The 22211-nt window shown below is 67.6% G+C and overlaps 1 long non-coding RNA gene across 2 annotated transcripts; it reads left to right on the top strand.

Annotated features, from left to right (window-relative positions):
- Positions 1–62: 62 nt before the first annotated feature.
- LOC135311098 (uncharacterized) lies at positions 63–5876 on the top strand. 2 transcript variants are annotated; one of them, XR_010370965.1, is made up of 4 exons: positions 63–569; positions 861–978; positions 5200–5301; positions 5715–5876. It is a non-coding gene; the product is annotated as an uncharacterized LOC135311098 (long non-coding RNA). The 2 variants fall into 2 exon arrangements; XR_010370964.1 differs by lacking the exon at positions 63–569 and having other exon boundaries at positions 642–978.
- The last annotated feature ends 16335 nt before the right edge of the window (positions 5877–22211 follow it).

Here is a 22211-nt window from a genome sequence, read left to right as displayed (position 1 = left end):
ATAACGCATCAATTTCTCCAGGAGGAGGCTGTGGGGGGCCGTATCAAAGGCCTTGGAGAAGTCCAGGTAAACAATGTCCACTGCCTGCCCCATGTCAACCAGGCAAGTCACTTTGTCATAGAAGGCCACCAGGTTTGTCAAGCACGATCTGCCTTTAATGAAGCCGTGTTGGCTTTTCCCAATCACGTGCTTCATTTGACTTGTGATGGCCCTCAGGAGGATTCGTTCCATAACTTTCCCAGGGACTGAAGTAAGGCTGATGGGCCTAGAGTTACCCGGATCCTCCCTCGAGCCCTTCTTGTAGATAGGGGTAACACTTGCCTTCCCCCAGTCCTCTGGGACATCCCCCGTTCTCCATGACTTCTCGAAGATTATGGAGAGTGGCCTTGCGATGATGTCAGCCATTCCTCTCAACACCCTCGGGTGGATGTTGTCAGGGAACATCCTGTTCTGTTTGTTGTTGTTCGCTTGTTTGTTTCACCTTGCCTGCTTTTTTCACTTAGCCATCACAGGATTTGCATGTCCACTTCTGGAAGATTTTCTTCCAGCAACTGCATCTGTGCTGCATGGTGAGTTCTACAGGCATTTGTACAGATTTTCTTCACTTGCATCTGGCTCTGCTGGTAACTGTCTGAGCTGGTTTTTATTTCATGTCTTTCCAAGTTTTAAGCTGAATACATTGACAAATGCACTTTTTAGTAAAATATATTGTATAATTTTTTTTATAACACTTTTCTGGTTTTGGTATTTTAGCTTCGGTTTGATAGTTTTTTCTGTTTGGTTTGGGTTTTTTTTGTTTTTCTTTTTTTCTCCCCATTCCTTAATATCTGCAACATATGTCACTGTATCACTTCTAAAAGGTACCAGAATGTTGAATACTGATACCTTCTACCGGCCTGCCTAGATTAACATAACATTTACAGCATGGACTTCCTCCCACTGTGTCTTTTCTTCAACCTACAGAAGCCACTTGAAAAGGTGACTAGAAATACAGTAATACTATTTCAAACACTTATATGGTCCACAACTTTATTGCTGGCAGTGAAACAGGAGTGACAGTCGGTGTTAATATCCAGTAAACTTGAAAACTGTGCAGCAAAAATTGACACCTGACATTTCAGATTGGGTAGAAAGACATCAGATGATCCAATAATCATCAGAAGAAAAATGTGCTTTTTACCACTCACCTGGACTTTTCTCTTATTGATCATGTAGACATGAAAAAATACGTTCCTTTTAGTTACTTTTGATAAACATCCCTGAAATGTTTCTTATGGCTCTCATGATCCTGTTAAGCAACATAATAAAGGAATTTCTGAGCACATAACAGCATAAGAAGTGTATTTGACTATAAAAGTAAAAGATAAATACACATCCCAGAACAATTTTCCCCCGTATAATTATCATAACGTTATGTAGGAGTAGCAATTTGGTACTTTTTCCACAACATGTTTGTGTTTCCTTTTGCCTTGTCATTTTTATTTTAAAAATGTAAAAAGCATTAAATAGAATAAAGTAGACCATAATCTGTTGGCTGAATTAAAAAACATCTTGCCTATTAATAAGTTATAATAACTGTACTATATAGTTTTTTACTGCTCTAGTATTGTACTTGGACATGTGACAGCACATCTGGAAATTCTACCAGCATTCCAAAGACAAGTTAAGATCTTTTAGTAGGGAGTAGAAAAATACTAATATGAGCTCAGTCTTTTTAGATATATTTTTAGATATATTAGGACAACTATGCAGACTGTTGGTGATCCAGTGGTCTGTTCTACATTCTGCATAAAAGATTAGAAAACAGAATGCATCTGTCATATTGAAAGGTTCATAGCCCTACAACGTACACATATATTGTACTATGTAAAATCTGAGTTCTTTTCTCTACTCCGAGAATGGTTCAGATATTTTTTTCATGAAATGGAGATGGGATTAAAAAAAGAGAGAACTTCTTTGACATGGTAGCTGAATGCCAAGACTTCTACTTCCAGACTACTGAAATATACTGAAATATCTGTTTCCTGCTCATCCCAAAGACTATTATATAGAAGTTAGCAGAACATAAAATTATATGGCACACGAGTATGGGTATTTCAGATTGCAGTTTTGGATTTAGATCCTTGACATTTCTGAAACCTGTGTTCTTGTTTAAGATATTTTCTGTGCATTGATTTAAGTTTTTTATTTTCCTTTTTTTCCTTCTTTTTAATAATAAAGTACTGCCTCCAAACCAAACCTTGCCAAACAATTCAAAATTTTATTGGTTTTATAAGAAACTGTTTCCTTCTATTTTCTCTGAAGGTAAATTATCATTTGGCAGTGAATGTAAGAATGAAAGAAAAGATAGAAAGTAGAGAATAAAGTAAAATGATAGACTATATAACAGAAGACAATAAAATACAACATAATAAAATAGAAATGAAGGATTTTACTTGTCCAGGAAACTGCACAAATGATCAAAGGAACATCACATTTTCTCATCATTATGTTTCCAGCCCCCTGGACACCGACATGGTTCTGATGATCCTCCTGCTCAAACATGTTAGTCAGTGTCCCTGTTATCTGCTGCTAATGGTTTGCATCCAACATTTTGTGCCTAAACTGGTGTCATGACTTAATTGCCTGATCGTGTGCCATTTCAGACGCCCTACTTCTGAGGGACCTTGGCAGTTTCGATACAATCTCCATGGAGGCCTGAAAACATTGGGCAATGAAAAGCAGGGAGCACTGCAGAGCTTGTGTCACTTGTGTAGAGGCGACACTTGCACTGGCCCACTCACACAGAACATACATTGTTAAAGGTATCACATAGTGGAAAATAATATCTTGGGATGTGTAGCTATTTTCAGATACCTTTAGCTCTTGCTTAATATAGAGACATTTTTGTGGTTAAGGTACTTCTTTGCCAGGACTATTTTTTTGCTTTACTGCTTTATTAACCTATGAGAAATTAAACCAGAATGCTAGTATTCCTAAAGCCTAGATGGTGATGGGAGATGTTTATGTAAATAGTTAATAAATAGGAGGTGCAGACGGTGAAATCACGCCCATATCCTAAGCTGTGACTCAGAAAAATGGATTAAATTGCATTTTATGTCCCTAGACATGGAAAGAGCGACTGAAATTTTGAAAATGAATGGGACTGAATTGCTTGGTTCAGCTGATTATGGACAATATTAATAGTGCTTTTAAAAAGTGATACATGTACCTGTAAGGGCTTATGAAGTATATAAAAGAAGTCTGTGAAAGACAAGTAAGAAAACCAGTTCACTAATCCAACTGTCGGTAGGATTAACTTTTTCATTGAGGGTCCAGGCAAAATTCTGTAGAGGTCTGTAGACTGAGGGAGGCTGAAAGCCACTGTTGCAGAGGAACACAAATGTTATAATTAACAGCAGCTAGGGGAAATAGACCCACAAGTAAAGGAAGAAGCAACAATATTTTTCATCAGTATAGAAATTATAGAAGTTTTAAGATTCAAACACAATTGCCATCAGTTAGAATCCTTTATTATACCTTTTGCCTATTAGAGGAGCTAAGGACCAGTTTTTGACTTTTCATGCACCTGAAGTGATGGTATTGCTTTTACATCAAAACGATCAGCAGATATTAATAGCTTAATCAAGAAGTATAATCCAAGGCTAAGAGATACTCACATTTTACAGTTCATCCCTTTAAAACTTCCTAAAGCATCTTGATGACTAACATAAAATCTTTTTTACCATAGCTAATGATGTCCATTAAACTGAAATCGTAACAACCTGCACTTAAAAGTATTGAAATCACAAATAATATTGGTACATATTTTTCTCCATCAAAACAAAAGCTCAATCCTTCAAAAGCAAGACATTGGTGATTTTACCAAGTACTTTAGCATAACATAGATAGTCAGATTGAGAAACCTGCATTCTGTTAAAAATAATAAGAATTAGATGCCTAAAATCCAGTGTGGATCTGGACTGTAGATCTTGAAGTTCCCCAGAAATGTATTATTTTAATAAGGTAAAATTCAACACAAAAAGCAATTAATGGAAGTTAACCTAGAACAACAGAATATTGTTAACAAATAACAACAGAATTTTTAGTGCTGGCTCCAAAGACCAATTCTTATCAAAGCTCAACCTGAATGGCAACCTATAGTAATAGGTTATCTTCTAAAGATAACCTTCTAAAGATAACTTCTTCTAAAGATCACTAAAGATAATTTTTCCAATCTGTTTCAGAACTGAGGTTTTCTTATGGAGTACACTTTACTGGCAGCTTACTGACTTTAATTTAAAAGCTCTACTGAGCCACATGTGAGAAAATTTTCTGTGACTCAGAATGTATAGGAGGATGTATTCTGAGTACCTCTGCCAGCCAAAGCTGTGAGAGTATCCCAGAAGATAAAACATAACCACTCTGGTAGCAGCTGATGATCATATTGAAGGTTTTAAATGTTCTCTGGAACCTGACAAAAAATGCACAGCCCATGAATAAATAAAAACTAAAATAGAAATATTCTCCACACAATGAGCAGAAATTCCAAAATATACACTTAAATTGTATCCTGAAACCAACACAGATCCTGCAGCAGTAGTGACAAAGGCTATCACTGAGGTGTACCAGTTAATAAGCACACTATTCATTCTAAGCTGCAGTAAGTTTTCTCAGAAATGGTTCCATGATGTCAGGAAGCAAAATGGCATATATTGGTATACCAAATAAACCCATCAGAAAGAAATAATTACAAATCTTTAAGAAGGTATGGTGTCATTTGAATGCATAAAAAGAATTTATTCTTCAGTCAGTAGACAGAAAACCTGTGAATTCCTTGAGAAGAACTCCTTGTGGATGCAAAAAATTACACAGGCTCAAAAAGACCATCTTGAACTAAACCAGCCACCAACAGCGAGGGGACAAAATGTGCAAACAAAATCCAGCTCAGGAAATCCTTTTAGCTGAAAAAGACAGGAAACTGGAAGAATATTAGGTGGGAATATCAAATATGTTTTTGCTGTTCTTACTTTTCCCTAAGGGTCTCTCTATGGCTACTGCTGTGTGACTGAAATTACATACAATTTCAGTGCCATTTCAAGTATCCTAGATTATCCTGCCACTCCAGAGGGTATAGCTTTCTACTAAAGATTGCAACGGCAAGATGTTGCACAAGTCAACAGGTATCTCTGTTTTTCTTTGTTTACTTTCTTTTCCCAGAGAAAAGTTTCTACTGCATGGATGCAGAACTGTCGAGGCTACCAAAGCTCTCTTTACTGGCGAATAGGGGCTGTCGTCTCCAAAGGAGTAAAAGATATTGAGGTATGTTTTAGAATATCCAGAACTTGCAAGATTTTTTTCCCATATTGTTTCTGGGGAGAAAAATTCAGGCTGAAATAAAATTTATAAAAAATAAAAAAGTTGGGATTTTGATAAATATACTAATGTTGGATTGTCTTTCAATTGCTTCTTCAGTCACACACAAATCTCCACAATACTGAAACATCAAGCTTGCTTGTGAAGCAACAGTACAGAATTTTCCTTTTGCTTATTTTACGTTCAGTCTTACTCTGTTTGTTTTTAACAGAGTGAACTTTATTACTTTCACTTACCTCTTGTACCCAGAAATTAGTAAAACTACAAAGCTAATAATAAAAAAAATTATTATAACTTTGTTTTTCTTCATGAATAACTACAGTAGTAGTCTGTTAATCTCTTCTTGTCTAATATGCCAGAGATATTGCTGCAGTAATAATAAAAAAGAAAGTCGTCTGCTACAGGGGGAAGAAAACTATTGCCATGGAAGTCTCCTTTAAAATCCTATGAAGCAAAATTAACTTTAGCAAAAGACTGCTGCTTGCTCATGTGCAAAGAAAATAAGCTAATGCTGGAGCAAATTTAGAAGTACCTCCAGTAGGACTTAAGGGAATAAAAAATCCACTATAAGATTGGAAAGAGGACAGTGATGGACGCAAAATCATATGAGATAAATCTGAGAATTAATCTCACTCAGCACAAGCAGCACAAGATCCGTCTTTTATTTCTTATACCTATGTGATTTATTTGTCAGTTGCAATTTGCGCAAAATGGGCTTGGGCGCAGAGCCCAGAGAGGTATAAGTGAGGTGAGCAACTCCGGGTGGTTTCCAGAGAAGTTTGGGTACCTTTTCTGAAAATTACATTTTTGGTGAACGGCTCTGAAAGTCAAGAAGCTAATCTGAGGCACGTACAGGCAAAAAAACCAAACCAACCAACCAGCCACAGGGCAGCCGTGGGGCGGTGTGGGGCAGCCGGAGGGCGGGGTGGGGCAGCCGTGGGGCGCTGTAGGGCGCTGTGGGGCAGCCGTGGAGCGCTGTGGGGCAGCCGTGGGGCGCTGTGGGTCCGGCAGTCCCGGCACAGCCTCCAGCGGGGGGACGCGGACGCCGCCGCGGGGCGGGGTGGGGCAGCCATGGGGCGGTGTGGGGCAGCCGCGGGGCGCTGTGGGGCAGCCGTGAGGCGCTGTGGGGCAGCCGTGGGGCGCTGTGGATCCGGCAGTCCCGGCACAGCCTCCAGCGGGGGGACGCGGACGCCGCCGGAGGGCGGTGTGGGGCAGCCATGGGGCGGTGTGGGGCAGCCGTGGGGCGCTGTAGGGCGCTGTAGGGCAGCCGTGGAGTGCTGTGGGGCAGCCGTGGGGCGCTGTGGGTCCGGCAGTCCCGGCACAGCCTCCAGCGGGGGGACGCGGACGCCGCCGGAGGGCGGTGTGGGGCAGCCATGGGGCAGTGTGGGGCAGCCGCGGACGCCGCCGGAGGGCGGTGTGGGGCAGCCGTGAGGCGCTGTGGGGCAGCCGTGGGGCGCTGTGGGTCCGGCAGTCCTGGCACAGCCTCCAGCGGGAGGACGCGGACGCCGCCGGGGGGCGCTGTGGGGCAGCCGTGGGGCGGTGTGGGGCGGTGTGGCGCAGCCGAGGGGGGCTATGGGTCCGGCAGTCCCGGCACAGCCTCCAGCGTGGGGACACGCACGCCGCCGGGGGGCGGTGTGGGGCAGCCGTGGGGCGCTGTGGGGCAGCCGTGGGGCGCTGTGGGGCAGCCGTGGGGCGCTGTGGGTCCGGCAGTCCCGGCACAGCCTCCAGCGGGGGGACGCGGACGCCGCCGGAGGGCGGTGTGGGGCAGCCATGGGGCGGTGTGGGGCAGCCGTGGGGCGCTGTAGGGCGCTGTAGGGCAGCCGTGGAGTGCTGTGGGGCAGCCGTGGGGCGCTGTGGGTCCGGCAGTCCCGGCACAGCCTCCAGCGGGGGGACGCGGACGCCGCCGGAGGGCGGTGTGGGGCAGCCATGGGGCGGTGTGGGGCAGCCGCGGACGCCGCCGGAGGGCGGTGTGGGGCAGCCGTGAGGCGCTGTGGGGCAGCCGTGGGGCGCTGTGGGTCCGGCAGTCCCGGCACAGCCTCCAGCGGGGGGACGCGGACGCCGCCGCGGGGCGGGGTGGGGCAGCCATGGGGCAGTGTGGGGCAGCCGTGGGGCGCTGTAGGGCGCTGTGGGGCAGCCGTGGAGCGCTGTGGGGCAGCCGTGGGGCGCTGTGGGTCCGGCAGTCCCGGCACAGCCTCCAGCGGGGGGACGCGGACGCCGCCGCGGGGCGGGGTGGGGCAGCCATGGGGCGGTGTGGGGCAGCCGCGGGGCGCTGTGGGGCAGCCGTGAGGCGCTGTGGGGCAGCCGTGGGGCGCTGTGGATCCGGCAGTCCCGGCACAGCCTCCAGCGGGGGGACGCGGACGCCGCCGGAGGGCGGTGTGGGGCAGCCATGGGGCGGTGTGGGGCAGCCGTGGGGCGCTGTAGGGCGCTGTAGGGCAGCCGTGGAGTGCTGTGGGGCAGCCGTGGGGCGCTGTGGGTCCGGCAGTCCCGGCACAGCCTCCAGCGGGGGGACGCGGACGCCGCCGGAGGGCGGTGTGGGGCAGCCATGGGGCAGTGTGGGGCAGCCGCGGACGCCGCCGGAGGGCGGTGTGGGGCAGCCGTGAGGCGCTGTGGGGCAGCCGTGGGGCGCTGTGGGTCCGGCAGTCCTGGCACAGCCTCCAGCGGGAGGACGCGGACGCCGCCGGGGGGCGCTGTGGGGCAGCCGTGGGGCGGTGTGGGGCGGTGTGGCGCAGCCGAGGGGGGCTATGGGTCCGGCAGTCCCGGCACAGCCTCCAGCGTGGGGACACGCACGCCGCCGGGGGGCGGTGTGGGGCAGCCGTGGGGCGCTGTGGGGCAGCCGTGGGGCGCTGTGGGGCAGCCGTGGGGCGCTGTGGGTCCGGCAGTCCCGGCACAGCCTCCAGCGGGGGGACGCGGACGCCGCCGGAGGGCGGTGTGGGGCAGCCATGGGGCGGTGTGGGGCAGCCGTGGGGCGCTGTAGGGCGCTGTAGGGCAGCCGTGGAGTGCTGTGGGGCAGCCGTGGGGCGCTGTGGGTCCGGCAGTCCCGGCACAGCCTCCAGCGGGGGGACGCGGACGCCGCCGGAGGGCGGTGTGGGGCAGCCATGGGGCGGTGTGGGGCAGCCGCGGACGCCGCCGGAGGGCGGTGTGGGGCAGCCGTGAGGCGCTGTGGGGCAGCCGTGGGGCGCTGTGGGTCCGGCAGTCCCGGCACAGCCTCCAGCGGGGGGACGCGGACGCCGCCGCGGGGCGGGGTGGGGCAGCCATGGGGCAGTGTGGGGCAGCCGTGGGGCGCTGTAGGGCGCTGTGGGGCAGCCGTGGAGCGCTGTGGGGCAGCCGTGGGGCGCTGTGGGTCCGGCAGTCCCGGCACAGCCTCCAGCGGGGGGACGCGGACGCCGCCGCGGGGCGGGGTGGGGCAGCCATGGGGTGGTGTGGGGCAGCCGCGGGGCGCTGTGGGGCAGCCGTGAGGCGCTGTGGGGCAGCCGTGGGGCGCTGTGGATCCGGCAGTCCCGGCACAGCCTCCAGCGGGGGGACGCGGACGCCGCCGCGGGGCGGTGTGGGGCAGCCATGGGGCGGTGTGGGGCAGCCGTGGGGCGCTGTGGGTCCGGCAGTCCCGGCACAGCCTCCAGCGGGGGGACGCGGACGCCGCCGCGGGGCGGGGTGGGGCAGCCATGGGGCGGTGTGGGGCAGCCGCGGGGCGCTGTGGGGCGCTGTGGGGCAGCCATGGGGCGCTGTGGGTCCGGCAGTCCTGGCACAGCCTCCAGCGGGAGGACGCGGACGCCGCCGGGGGGCGCTGTGGGGCAGCCGTGGGGCGGTGTGGGGCGGTGTGGCGCAGCCGAGGGGGGCTATGGGTCCGGCAGTCCCGGCACAGCCTCCAGCGTGGGGACACGCACGCCGCCGGGGGGCGGTGTGGGGCAGCCGTGGGGCGCTGTGGGGCAGCCGTGGGGCGCTGTGGGGCAGCCGTGGGGCGCTGTGGGTCCGGCAGTCCCGGCACAGCCTCCAGCGGGGGGACGCGGACGCCGCCGGAGGGCGGTGTGGGGCAGCCATGGGGCGGTGTGGGGCAGCCGTGGGGCGCTGTGGGGCGCTGTAGGGCAGCCGTGGAGCGCTGTGGGGCAGCCGTGGGGCGCTGTGGGTCCGGCAGTCCCGGCACAGCCTCCAGCGGGGGGACGCGGACGCCGCCGGGGGGCGGTGTGGGGCAGCCATGGGGCGGTGTGGGGCAGCCGCGGGGCGCTGTGGGGCGCTGTGGGGCAGCCGTGAGGCGCTGTGGGGCAGCCGTGGGGCGCTGTGGGTCCGGCAGTCCCGGCACAGCCTCCAGCGGGGGGACGCGGACGCCGCCGCGGGACGGGGTGGGGCAGCCATGGGGCGGTGTGGGGCAGCCGTGGGGCGCTGTAGGGCGCTGTGGGGCAGCCGTGGAGCGCTGTGGGGCAGCCGTGGGGCGCTGTGGGTCCGGCAGTCCCGGCACAGCCTCCAGCGGGGGGACGCGGACGCCGCCGCGGGGCGGGGTGGGGCAGCCATGGGGCGGTGTGGGGCAGCCGCGGGGCGCTGTGGGGCAGCCGTGAGGCGCTGTGGGGCAGCCGTGGGGCGCTGTGGGTCCGGCAGTCCCGGCACAGCCTCCAGCGGGGGGACGCGGACGCCGCCGCGGGGCGGGGTGTGGCAGCCATGGGGCGGTGTGGGGCAGCCGCGGGGCGCTGTGGGGCAGCCGTGAGGCGCTGTGGGGCAGCCGTGGGGCGCTGTGGATCCGGCAGTCCCGGCACAGCCTCCAGCGGGGGGACGCGGACGCCGCCGGAGGGCGGTGTGGGGCAGCCATGGGGCGGTGTGGGGCAGCCGTGGGGCGCTGTAGGGCAGCCGTGGAGTGCTGTGGGGCAGCCGTGGGGCGCTGTGGGTCCGGCAGTCCCGGCACAGCCTCCAGCGGGGGGACGCGGACGCCGCCGGAGGGCGGTGTGGGGCAGCCATGGGGCAGTGTGGGGCAGCCGCGGACGCCGCCGGAGGGCGGTGTGGGGCAGCCGTGAGGCGCTGTGGGGCAGCCGTGGGGCGCTGTGGGTCCGGCAGTCCCGGCACAGCCTCCAGCGGGGGGACGCGGACGCCGCCGCGGGGCGGGGTGGGGCAGCCATGGGGCAGTGTGGGGCAGCCGTGGGGCGCTGTAGGGCGCTGTGGGGCAGCCATGGGGCGGTGTGGGGCAGCCGCGGGGCGCTGTGGGGCGCTGTGGGGCAGCCGTGAGGCGCTGTGGGGCAGCCGTGGGGCGCTGTGGGTCCGGCAGTCCCGGCACAGCCTCCAGCGGGGGGACGCGGACGCCGCCGCGGGACGGGGTGGGGCAGCCATGGGGCGGTGTGGGGCAGCCGTGGGGCGCTGTAGGGCGCTGTGGGGCAGCCGTGGAGCGCTGTGGGGCAGCCGTGGGGCGCTGTGGGTCCGGCAGTCCCGGCACAGCCTCCAGCGGGGGGACGCGGACGCCGCCGCGGGGCGGGGTGGGGCAGCCATGGGGCGGTGTGGGGCAGCCGCGGGGCGCTGTGGGGCAGCCGTGAGGCGCTGTGGGGCAGCCGTGGGGCGCTGTGGGTCCGGCAGTCCCGGCACAGCCTCCAGCGGGGGGACGCGGACGCCGCCGCGGGGCGGGGTGGGGCAGCCATGGGGCGGTGTGGGGCAGCCGTGGGGCGCTGTAGGGCGCTGTGGGGCAGCCGTGGAGCGCTGTGGGGCAGCCGTGGGGCGCTGTGGGTCCGGCAGTCCCGGCACAGCCTCCAGCGGGGGGACGCGGACGCCGCCGCGGGGCGGGGTGGGGCAGCCATGGGGCGGTGTGGGGCAGCCGCGGGGCGCTGTGGGGCAGCCGTGAGGCGCTGTGGGGCAGCCGTGGGGCGCTGTGGGTCCGGCAGTCCCGGCACAGCCTCCAGCGGGGGGTCGCGGACGCCGCCGGAGGGCGGTGTGGGGCAGCCATGGGGCGGTGTGGGGCAGCCGTGGGGCGCTGTAGGGCGCTGTAGGGCAGCCGTGGAGTGCTGTGGGGCAGCCGTGGGGCGCTGTGGGTCCGGCAGTCCCGGCACAGCCTCCAGCGGGGGGACGCGGACGCCGCCGGAGGGCGGTGTGGGGCAGCCATGGGGCAGTGTGGGGCAGCCGCGGACGCCGCCGGAGGGCGGTGTGGGGCAGCCGTGAGGCGCTGTGGGGCAGCCTTGGGGCGCTGTGGGTCCGGCAGTCCCGGCACAGCCTCCAGCGGGGGGACGCGGACGCCGCCGCGGGGCGGGGTGGGGCAGCCATGGGGCAGTGTGGGGCAGCCGTGGGGCGCTGTAGGGCGCTGTGGGGCAGCCGTGGAGCGCTGTGGGGCAGCCGTGGGGCGCTGTGGGTCCGGCAGTCCCGGCACAGCCTCCAGCGGGGGGACGCGTACGCCGCCGCGGGGCGGGGTGGGGCAGCCATGGGGCGGTGTGGGGCAGCCGCGGGGCGCTGTGGGGCAGCCGTGAGGCGCTGTGGGGCAGCCGTGGGGCGCTGTGGATCCGGCAGTCCCGGCACAGCCTCCAGCGGGGGGGACGCGGACGCCGCCGCGGGGCGGTGTGGGGCAGCCATGGGGCGGTGTGGGGCAGCCGTGGGGCGCTGTGGGTCCGGCAGTCCCGGCACAGCCTCCAGCGGGGGGACGCGGACGCCGCCGCGGGGCGGGGTGGGGCAGCCATGGGGCGGTGTGGGGCAGCCGCGGGGCGCTGTGGGGCGCTGTGGGGCAGCCATGGGGCGCTGTGGGTCCGGCAGTCCTGGCACAGCCTCCAGCGGGAGGACGCGGACGCCGCCGGGGGGCGCTGTGGGGCAGCCGTGGGGCGGTGTGGGGCGGTGTGGCGCAGCCGAGGGGGGCTATGGGTCCGGCAGTCCCGGCACAGCCTCCAGCGTGGGGACACGCACGCCGCCGGGGGGCGGTGTGGGGCAGCCGTGGGGCGCTGTGGGGCAGCCGTGGGGCGCTGTGGGGCAGCCGTGGGGCGCTGTGGGTCCGGCAGTCCCGGCACAGCCTCCAGCGGGGGGACGCGGACGCCGCCGGAGGGCGGTGTGGGGCAGCCATGGGGCGGTGTGGGGCAGCCGTGGGGCGCTGTAGGGCGCTGTAGGGCAGCCGTGGAGCGCTGTGGGGCAGCCGTGGGGCGCTGTGGGTCCGGCAGTCCCGGCACAGCCTCCAGCGGGGGGACGCGGACGCCGCCGGGGGGCGGTGTGGGGCAGCCATGGGGCGGTGTGGGGCAGCCGCGGGGCGCTGTGGGGCGCTGTGGGGCAGCCGTGAGGCGCTGTGGGGCAGCCGTGGGGCGCTGTGGGTCCGGCAGTCCCGGCACAGCCTCCAGCGGGGGGACGCGGACGCCGCCGCGGGACGGGGTGGGGCAGCCATGGGGCGGTGTGGGGCAGCCGTGGGGCGCTGTAGGGCGCTGTGGGGCAGCCGTGGGGCGCTGTGGGTCCGGCAGTCCCGGCACAGCCTCCAGCGGGGGGACGCGGACGCCGCCGCGGGGCGGGGTGGGGCAGCCATGGGGCGGTGTGGGGCAGCCGCGGGGCGCTGTGGGGCAGCCGTGAGGCGCTGTGGGGCAGCCGTGGGGCGCTGTGGGTCCGGCAGTCCCGGCACAGCCTCCAGCGGGGGGACGCGGACGCCGCCGCGGGGCGGTGTGGGGCAGCCATGGGGCGGTGTGGGGCAGCCGTGGGGCGCTGTAGGGCGCTGTGGGGCAGCCGTGGAGCGCTGTGGGGCAGCCGTGGGGCGCTGTGGGTCCGGCAGTCCCGGCACAGCCTCCAGCGGGGGGACGCGGACGCCGCCGGGGGGCGGGGTAGGGCAGCCATGGGGCGGTGTGGGGCAGCCGCGGGGCGCTGTGGGGCAGCCGTGAGGCGCTGTGGGGCAGCCGTGGGGCGCTGTGGATCCGGCAGTCCCGGCACAGCCTCCAGCGGGGGGACGCGGACGCCGCCGGAGGGCGGTGTGGGGCAGCCATGGGGCGGTGTGGGGCAGCCGTGGGGCGCTGTAGGGCGCTGTAGGGCAGCCGTGGAGTGCTGTGGGGCAGCCGTGGGGCGCTGTGGGTCCGGCAGTCCCGGCACAGCCTCCAGCGGGGGGACGCGGACGCCGCCGGAGGGCGGTGTGGGGCAGCCATGGGGCAGTGTGGGGCAGCCGCGGACGCCGCCGGAGGGCGGTGTGGGGCAGCCGTGAGGCGCTGTGGGGCAGCCGTGGGGCGCTGTGGGTCCGGCAGTCCCGGCACAGCCTCCAGCGGGGGGACGCGGACGCCGCCGCGGGGCGGGGTGGGGCAGCCATGGGGCGGTGTGGGGCAGCCGTGGGGCGCTGTAGGGCGCTGTGGGGCAGCCGTGGAGCGCTGTGGGGCAGCCGTGGGGCGCTGTGGGTCCGGCAGTCCCGGCACAGCCTCCAGCGGGGGGACGCGGACGCCGCCGCGGGGCGGGGTGGGGCAGCCATGGGGCGGTGTGGGGCAGCCGCGGGGCGCTGTGGGGCAGCCGTGGAGCGCTGTGGGGCAGCCGTGGGGCGCTGTGGATCCGGCAGTCGCGGCACAGCCTCCAGCGGGGGGACGCGGACGCCGCCGCGGGGCGGTGTGGGGCAGCCATGGGGCGGTGTGGGGCAGCCGCGGGGCGCTGTGGGTCCGGCAGTCCCGGCACAGCCTCCAGCGGGGGGACGCGGACGCCGCCGCGGGGCGGGGTGGGGCAGCCGCGGGGCGCTGTGGGGCAGCCGCGGGGCGCTGTGGGGCGCTGTGGGGCAGCCGTGGGGCGCTGTGGGTCCGGCAGTCCTGGCACAGCCTCCAGCGGGAGGACGCGGACGCCGCCGGGGGGCGCTGTGGGGCAGCCGTGGGGCGGTGTGGGGCGGTGTGGCGCAGCCGAGGGGGGCTATGGGTCCGGCAGTCCCGGCACAGCCTCCAGCGTGGGGACACGCACGCCGCCGGGGGGCGGTGTGGGGCAGCCGTGGGGCGCTGTGGGGCAGCCGTGAGGCGCTGTGGGGCAGCCGTGGGGCGCTGTGGGTCCGGCAGTCCCGGCACAGCCTCCAGCGGGGGGACGCGGACGCCGCCGCGGGGCGGTGTGCGGCAGCCATGGGGCGGTGTGGGGCAGCCGTGGGGCGCTGTGGGGCAGCCGCGGGGCGCTGTGGGCGCTGTGGGGCAGCCATGGGGCGCTGTGGGTCCGGCAGTCCTGGCACAGCCTCCAGCGGGAGGACGCGGACGCCGCCGGGGGGCGCTGTGGGGCAGCCGTGGGGCGGTGTGGGGCAGCCGTGGGGCGCTGTAGGGCGCTGTAGGGCAGCCGTGGAGCGCTGTGGGGCAGCCGTGGGGCGCTGTGGGTCCGGCAGTCCCGGCACAGCCTCCAGCGGGGGGACGCGGACGCCGCCGGGGGGCGGTGTGGGGCAGCCATGGGGCGGTGTGGGGCAGCCGCGGGGCGCTGTGGGGCGCTGTGGGGCAGCCGTGAGGCGCTGTGGGGCAGCCGTGGGGCGCTGTGGGTCCGGCAGTCCCGGCACAGCCTCCAGCGGGGGGACGCGGACGCCGCCGCGGGACGGGGTGGGGCAGCCATGGGGCGGTGTGGGGCAGCCGTGGGGCGCTGTAGGGCGCTGTGGGGCAGCCGTGGAGCGCTGTGGGGCAGCCGTGGGGCGCTGTGGGTCCGGCAGTCCCGGCACAGCCTCCAGCGGGGGGACGCGGACGCTGCCGCGGGGCGGTGTGGGGCAGCCATGGGGCGGTGTGGGGCAGCCGCGGGGCGCTGTGGGGCAGCCGTGAGGCGCTGTGGGGCAGCCGTGGGGCGCTGTGGGTCCGGCAGTCCCGGCACAGCCTCCAGCGGGGGGACGCGGACGCCGCTGCGGGGCGGGGTGGGGCAGCCATGGGGCGGTGTGGGGCAGCCGTGGGGCGCTGTAGGGCGCTGTGGGGCAGCCGTGGAGCGCTGTGGGGCAGCCGTGGGGCGCTGTGGGTCCGGCAGTCCCGGCACAGCCTCCAGCGGGGGGACGCGGACGCTGCCGCGGGGCGGGGTGGGGCAGCCATGGGGCGGTGTGGGGCAGCCGCGGGGCGCTGTGGGGCAGCCGTGAGGCGCTGTGGGGCAGCCGTGGGGCGCTGTGGATCCGGCAGTCCCGGCACAGCCTCCAGCGGGGGGACGCGGACGCCGCCGGAGGGCGGTGTGGGGCAGCCATGGGGCGGTGTGGGGCAGCCGTGGGGCGCTGTAGGGCGCTGTAGGGCAGCCGTGGAGTGCTGTGGGGCAGCCGTGGGGCGCTGTGGGTCCGGCAGTCCCGGCACAGCCTCCAGCGGGGGGACGCGGACGCCGCCGGAGGGCGGTGTGGGGCAGCCATGGGGCAGTGTGGGGCAGCCGCGGACGCCGCCGGAGGGCGGTGTGGGGCAGCCGTGAGGCGCTGTGGGGCAGCCGTGGGGCGCTGTGGGTCCGGCAGTCCCGGCACAGCCTCCAGCGGGGGGACGCGGACGCCGCCGCGGGGCGGTGTGGGGCAGCCATGGGGCAGTGTGGGGCAGCCGTGGGGCGCTGTAGGGCGCTGTGGGGCAGCCGTGGAGCGCTGTGGGGCAGCCGTGGGGCGCTGTGGGTCCGGCAGTCCCGGCACAGCCTCCAGCGGGGGGACGCGGACGCCGCCGCGGGGCGGGGTGGGGCAGCCATGGGGCGGTGTGGGGCAGCCGCGGGGCGCTGTGGGGCGCTGTGGGGCAGCCATGGGGCGCTGTGGGTCCGGCAGTCCTGGCACAGCCTCCAGCAGGAGGACGCGGACGCCGCCGGGGGGCGCTGTGGGGCAGCCGTGGGGCGGTGTGGGGCGGTGTGGCGCAGCCGAGGGGGGCTATGGGTCCGGCAGTCCCGGCACAGCCTCCAGCGTGGGGACACGCATGCCGCCGGGAGGCGGTGTGGGGCAGCCGTGGGGCGCTGTGGGGCAGCCGTGGGGCGGTGTGGGGCAGCCGTGGGGCGCTGTGGGTCCGGCAGTCCCGGCACAGCCTCCAGCGGGGGGACGCGGACGCCGCCGCGGGGCGGTGTGGGGCAGCCATGGGGCGGTGTGGGGCAGCCGTGGGGCGCTGTAGGGCGCTGTGGGGCAGCCGTGGAGTGCTGTGGGGCAGCCGTGGGGCGCTGTGGGTCCGGCAGTCCCGGCACAGCCTCCAGCGGGGGGACGCGGACGCCGCCGCGGGGCGGGGTGGGGCAGCCATGGGGCGGTGTGGGGCAGCCGCGGGGCGGTGTGGGGCAGCCGTGAGGCGCTGTGGGGCAGCCGTGGGGCGGTGTGGGGCAGCCGTGGGGCGCTGTGGGTCCGGCAGTCCCGGCACAGCCTCCAGCGGGGGGACGCGGACGCCGCCGCGGGGCGGTGTGGGGCAGCCATGGGGCGGTGTGGGGCAGCCGTGGGGCGCTGTAGGGCGCTGTGGGGCAGCCGTGGAGTGCTGTGGGGCAGCCGTGGGGCGCTGTGGGTCCGGCAGTCCCGGCACAGCCTCCAGCGGGGGGACGCGGACGCCGCCGCGGGGCGGTGTGGGGCAGCCATGGGGCGGTGTGGGGCAGCCGTGGGGCGCTGTGGGTCCGGCAGTCCCGGCACAGCCTCCAGCGGGGGGACGCGGACGCCGCCGGAGGGCGGTGTGGGGCAGCCATGGGGCGGTGTGGGGCAGCCGTGGGGCGCTGTAGGGCGCTGTAGGGCAGCCGTGGAGCGCTGTGGGGCAGCCGTGGGGCGCTGTGGGTCCGGCAGTCCCGGCACAGCCTCCAGCGGGGGGACGCGGACGCCGCCGGGGGGCGGTGTGGGGCAGCCATGGGGCGGTGTGGGGCAGCCGCGGGGCGCTGTGGGGCGCTGTGGGGCAGCCGTGAGGCGCTGTGGGGCAGCCGTGGGGCGCTGTGGGTCCGGCAGTCCCGGCACAGCCTCCAGCGGGGGGACGCGGACGCCGCCGCGGGACGGGGTGGGGCAGCCATGGGGCGGTGTGGGGCAGCCGTGGGGCGCTGTAGGGCGCTGTGGGGCAGCCGTGGAGCGCTGTGGGGCAGCCGTGGGGCGCTGTGGGTCCGGCAGTCCCGGCACAGCCTCCAGCGGGGGGACGCGGACGCCGCCGCGGGGCGGGGTGGGGCAGCCATGGGGCGGTGTGGGGCAGCCGCGGGGCGCTGTGGGGCAGCCGTGAGGCGCTGTGGGGCAGCCGTGGGGCGCTGTGGGTCCGGCAGTCCCGGCACAGCCTCCAGCGGGGGGACGCGTACGCCGCCGCGGGGCGGGGTGGGGCAGCCATGGGGCGGTGTGGGGCAGCCGTGGGGCGTTGTGGGTCCGGCAGTCCCGGCACAGCCTCCAGCGGGGGGACGCGGACGCCGCCGCGGGGCGGTGTGGGGCAGCCATGGGGCGGTGTGGGGCAGCCGTGGGGCGCTGTGGGTCCGGCAGTCCCGGCACAGCCTCCAGCGGGGGGACGCGGACGCCGCCGCGGGGCGGGGTGGGGCAGCCATGGGGCGGTGTGGGGCAGCCGCGGGGCGCTGTGGGGCGCTGTGGGGCAGCCATGGGGCGCTGTGGGTCCGGCAGTCCTGGCACAGCCTCCAGCGGGAGGACGCGGACGCCGCCGGGGGGCGCTGTGGGGCAGCCGTGGGGCGGTGTGGGGCAGTGTGGCGCAGCCGAGGGGGGCTATGGGTCCGGCAGTCCCGGCACAGCCTCCAGCGTGGGGACACGCACGCCGCCGGGGGGGCGGTGTGGGGCAGCCGTGGGGCGCTGTGGGGCAGCCGTGGGGCGCTGTGGGGCAGCCGTGGGGCGCTGTGGGTCCGGCAGTCCCGGCACAGCCTCCAGCGGGGGGACGCGGACGCCGCCGGAGGGCGGTGTGGGGCAGCCATGGGGCGGTGTGGGGCAGCCGTGGGGCGCTGTAGGGCGCTGTAGGGCAGCCGTGGAGCGCTGTGGGGCAGCCGTGGGGCGCTGTGGGTCCGGCAGTCCCGGCACAGCCTCCAGCGGGGGGACGCGGACGCCGCCGGGGGGCGGTGTGGGGCAGCCATGGGGCGGTGTGGGGCAGCCGCGGGGCGCTGTGGGGCGCTGTGGGGCAGCCGTGAGGCGCTGTGGGGCAGCCGTGGGGCGCTGTGGGTCCGGCAGTCCCGGCACAGCCTCCAGCGGGGGGACGCGGACGCCGCCGCGGGACGGGTGTGGGGCAGCCATGGGGCGGTGTGGGGCAGCCGTGGGGCGCTGTAGGGGCGCTGTGGGGCAGCCGTGGAGCGCTGTGGGGCAGCCGTTGGGGCGCTGTGGGTCCGGCAGTCCCGGCACAGCCTCCAGCGTGGGGACGCGGACGCCGCCGCGGGGCGGGGTGGGGCAGCCATGGGGCGGTGTGGGGCAGCCGCGGGGCGCTGTGGGGCAGCCGTGAGGCGCTGTGGGGCAGCCGTGGGGCGCTGTGGGTCCGGCAAGTCCCGGCACAGCCTCCAGCGGGGGGACGCGGACGCCGCCGCGGGGCGGGGTTGTGGCAGCCATGGGGCGGTGTGGGGCAGCCGCGGGGCGCTGTGGGGCAGCCGTGAGGCGCTGTGGGGCAGCCGTGGGGCGCTGTGGATCCGGCAGTCCCGGCACAGCCTCCAGCGGGGGACGCGGACGCCGCCGGAGGGCGGTGTGGGGCAGCCATGGGGCGGTGTGGGGCAGCCGTGGGGCGCTGTAGGGCAGCCGTGGAGTGCTGTGGGGCAGCCGTGGGGCGCTGTGGGTCCGGCAGTCCCGGCACAGCCTCCAGCGGGGGGACGCGGACGCCGCCGGAGGGCGGTGTGGGGCAGCCATGGGGCAGTGTGGGGCAGCCGCGGACGCCGCCGGAGGGCGGTGTGGGGCAGCCGTGAGGCGCTGTGGGGCAGCCGTGGGGCGCTGTGGGTCCGGCAGTCCCGGCACAGCCTCCAGCGGGGGGACGCGGACGCCGCCGCGGGGCGGGGTGGGGCAGCCATGGGGCAGTGTGGGGCAGCCGTGGGGCGCTGTAGGGCGCTGTGGGGCAGCCATGGGGCGGTGTGGGGCAGCCGCGGGGCGCTGTGGGGCGCTGTGGGGCAGCCGTGAGGCGCTGTGGGGCAGCCGTGGGGCGCTGTGGGTCCGGCAGTCCCGGCACAGCCTCCAGCGGGGGGACGCGGACGCCGCCGCGGGACGGGGTGGGGCAGCCATGGGGCGGTGTGGGGCAGCCGTGGGGCGCTGTAGGGCGCTGTGGGGCAGCCGTGGAGCGCTGTGGGGCAGCCGTGGGGCGCTGTGGGTCCGGCAGTCCCGGCACAGCCTCCAGCGGGGGGACGCGGACGCCGCCGCGGGGCGGGGTGGGGCAGCCATGGGGCGGTGTGGGGCAGCCGCGGGGCGCTGTGGGGCAGCCGTGAGGCGCTGTGGGGCAGCCGTGGGGCGCTGTGGGTCCGGCAGTCCCGGCACAGCCTCCAGCGGGGGGACGCGGACGCCGCCGCGGGGCGGGGTGGGGCAGCCATGGGGCGGTGTGGGGCAGCCGTGGGGCGCTGTAGGGCGCTGTGGGGCAGCCGTGGAGCGCTGTGGGGCAGCCGTGGGGCGCTGTGGGTCCGGCAGTCCCGGCACAGCCTCCAGCGGGGGGACGCGGACGCCGCCGCGGGGCGGGGTGGGGCAGCCATGGGGCGGTGTGGGGCAGCCGCGGGGCGCTGTGGGGCAGCCGTGGAGCGCTGTGGGGCAGCCGTGGGGCGCTGTGGGTCCGGCAGTCCCGGCACAGCCTCCAGCGGGGGGTCGCGGACGCCGCCGGAGGGCGGTGTGGGGCAGCCATGGGGCGGTGTGGGGCAGCCGTGGGGCGCTGTAGGGCGCTGTAGGGCAGCCGTGGAGTGCTGTGGGGCAGCCGTGGGGCGCTGTGGGTCCGGCAGTCCCGGCACAGCCTCCAGCGGGGGGACGCGGACGCCGCCGGAGGGCGGTGTGGGGCAGCCATGGGGCAGTGTGGGGCAGCCGCGGACGCCGCCGGAGGGCGGTGTGGGGCAGCCGTGAGGCGCTGTGGGGCAGCCTTGGGGCGCTGTGGGTCCGGCAGTCCCGGCACAGCCTCCAGCGGGGGGACGCGGACGCCGCCGCGGGGCGGGGTGGGGCAGCCATGGGGCAGTGTGGGGCAGCCGTGGGGCGCTGTAGGGCGCTGTGGGGCAGCCGTGGAGCGCTGTGGGGCAGCCGTGGGGCGCTGTGGGTCCGGCAGTCCCGGCACAGCCTCCAGCGGGGGGACGCGTACGCCGCCGCGGGGCGGGGTGGGGCAGCCATGGGGCGGTGTGGGGCAGCCGCGGGGCGCTGTGGGGCAGCCGTGAGGCGCTGTGGGGCAGCCGTGGGGCGCTGTGGATCCGGCAGTCCCGGCACAGCCTCCAGCGGGGGGGACGCGGACGCCGCCGCGGGGCGGTGTGGGGCAGCCATGGGGCGGTGTGGGGCAGCCGTGGGGCGCTGTGGGTCCGGCAGTCCCGGCACAGCCTCCAGCGGGGGGACGCGGACGCCGCCGCGGGGCGGGGTGGGGCAGCCATGGGGCGGTGTGGGGCAGCCGCGGGGCGCTGTGGGGCGCTGTGGGGCAGCCATGGGGCGCTGTGGGTCCGGCAGTCCTGGCACAGCCTCCAGCGGGAGGACGCGGACGCCGCCGGGGGGCGCTGTGGGGCAGCCGTGGGGCGGTGTGGGGCGGTGTGGCGCAGCCGAGGGGGGCTATGGGTCCGGCAGTCCCGGCACAGCCTCCAGCGGGGGGACACGCACGCCGCCGGGGGGCGGTGTGGGGCAGCCGTGGGGCGCTGTGGGGCAGCCGTGGGGCGCTGTGGGGCAGCCGTGGGGCGCTGTGGGTCCGGCAGTCCCGGCACAGCCTCCAGCGGGGGGACGCGGACGCCGCCGGAGGGCGGTGTGGGGCAGCCATGGGGCGGTGTGGGGCAGCCGTGGGGCGCTGTAGGGCGCTGTAGGGCAGCCGTGGAGCGCTGTGGGGCAGCCGTGGGGCGCTGTGGGTCCGGCAGTCCCGGCACAGCCTCCAGCGGGGGGACGCGGACGCCGCCGGGGGGCGGTGTGGGGCAGCCATGGGGCGGTGTGGGGCAGCCGCGGGGTGCTGTGGGGCGCTGTGGGGCAGCCGTGAGGCGCTGTGGGGCAGCCGTGGGGCGCTGTGGGTCCGGCAGTCCCGGCACAGCCTCCAGCGGGGGGACGCGGACGCCGCCGCGGGACGGGGTGGGGCAGCCATGGGGCGGTGTGGGGCAGCCGTGGGGCGCTGTAGGGCGCTGTGGGGCAGCCGTGGAGCGCTGTGGGGCAGCCGTGGGGCGCTGTGGGTCCGGCAGTCCCGGCACAGCCTCCAGCGGGGGGACGCGGACGCCGCCGCGGGGCGGGGTGGGGCAGCCATGGGGCGGTGTGGGGCAGCCGCGGGGCGCTGTGGGGCAGCCGTGAGGCGCTGTGGGGCAGCCGTGGGGCGCTGTGGGTCCGGCAGTCCCGGCACAGCCTCCAGCGGGGGGACGCGGACGCCGCCGCGGGGCGGGGTGGGGCAGCCATGGGGCGGTGTGGGGCAGCCGTGGGGCGCTGTAGGGCGCTGTGGGGCAGCCGTGGAGCGCTGTGGGGCAGCCGTGGGGCGCTGTGGGTCCGGCAGTCCCGGCACAGCCTCCAGCGGGGGGACGCGGACGCCGCCGGGGGGCGGGGTAGGGCAGCCATGGGGCGGTGTGGGGCAGCCGCGGGGCGCTGTGGGGCAGCCGTGAGGCGCTGTGGGGCAGCCGTGGGGCGCTGTGGATCCGGCAGTCCCGGCACAGCCTCCAGCGGGGGGACGCGGACGCCGCCGGAGGGCGGTGTGGGGCAGCCATGGGGCGGTGTGGGGCAGCCGTGGGGCGCTGTAGGGCGCTGTAGGGCAGCCGTGGAGTGCTGTGGGGCAGCCGTGGGGCGCTGTGGGTCCGGCAGTCCCGGCACAGCCTCCAGCGGGGGGACGCGGACGCCGCCGGAGGGCGGTGTGGGGCAGCCATGGGGCAGTGTGGGGCAGCCGCGGACGCCGCCGGAGGGCGGTGTGGGGCAGCCGTGAGGCGCTGTGGGGCAGCCGTGGGGCGCTGTGGGTCCGGCAGTCCCGGCACAGCCTCCAGCGGGG

Source organism: Phalacrocorax carbo, unplaced genomic scaffold (genome assembly GCF_963921805.1).
Source record: "Phalacrocorax carbo unplaced genomic scaffold, bPhaCar2.1 SCAFFOLD_58, whole genome shotgun sequence".
NCBI lineage: Eukaryota > Metazoa > Chordata > Aves > Suliformes > Phalacrocoracidae > Phalacrocorax > Phalacrocorax carbo.
Note: the sequence above shows the minus strand (reverse complement) of the source record. Positions and strands in the feature narration are given on the sequence as shown.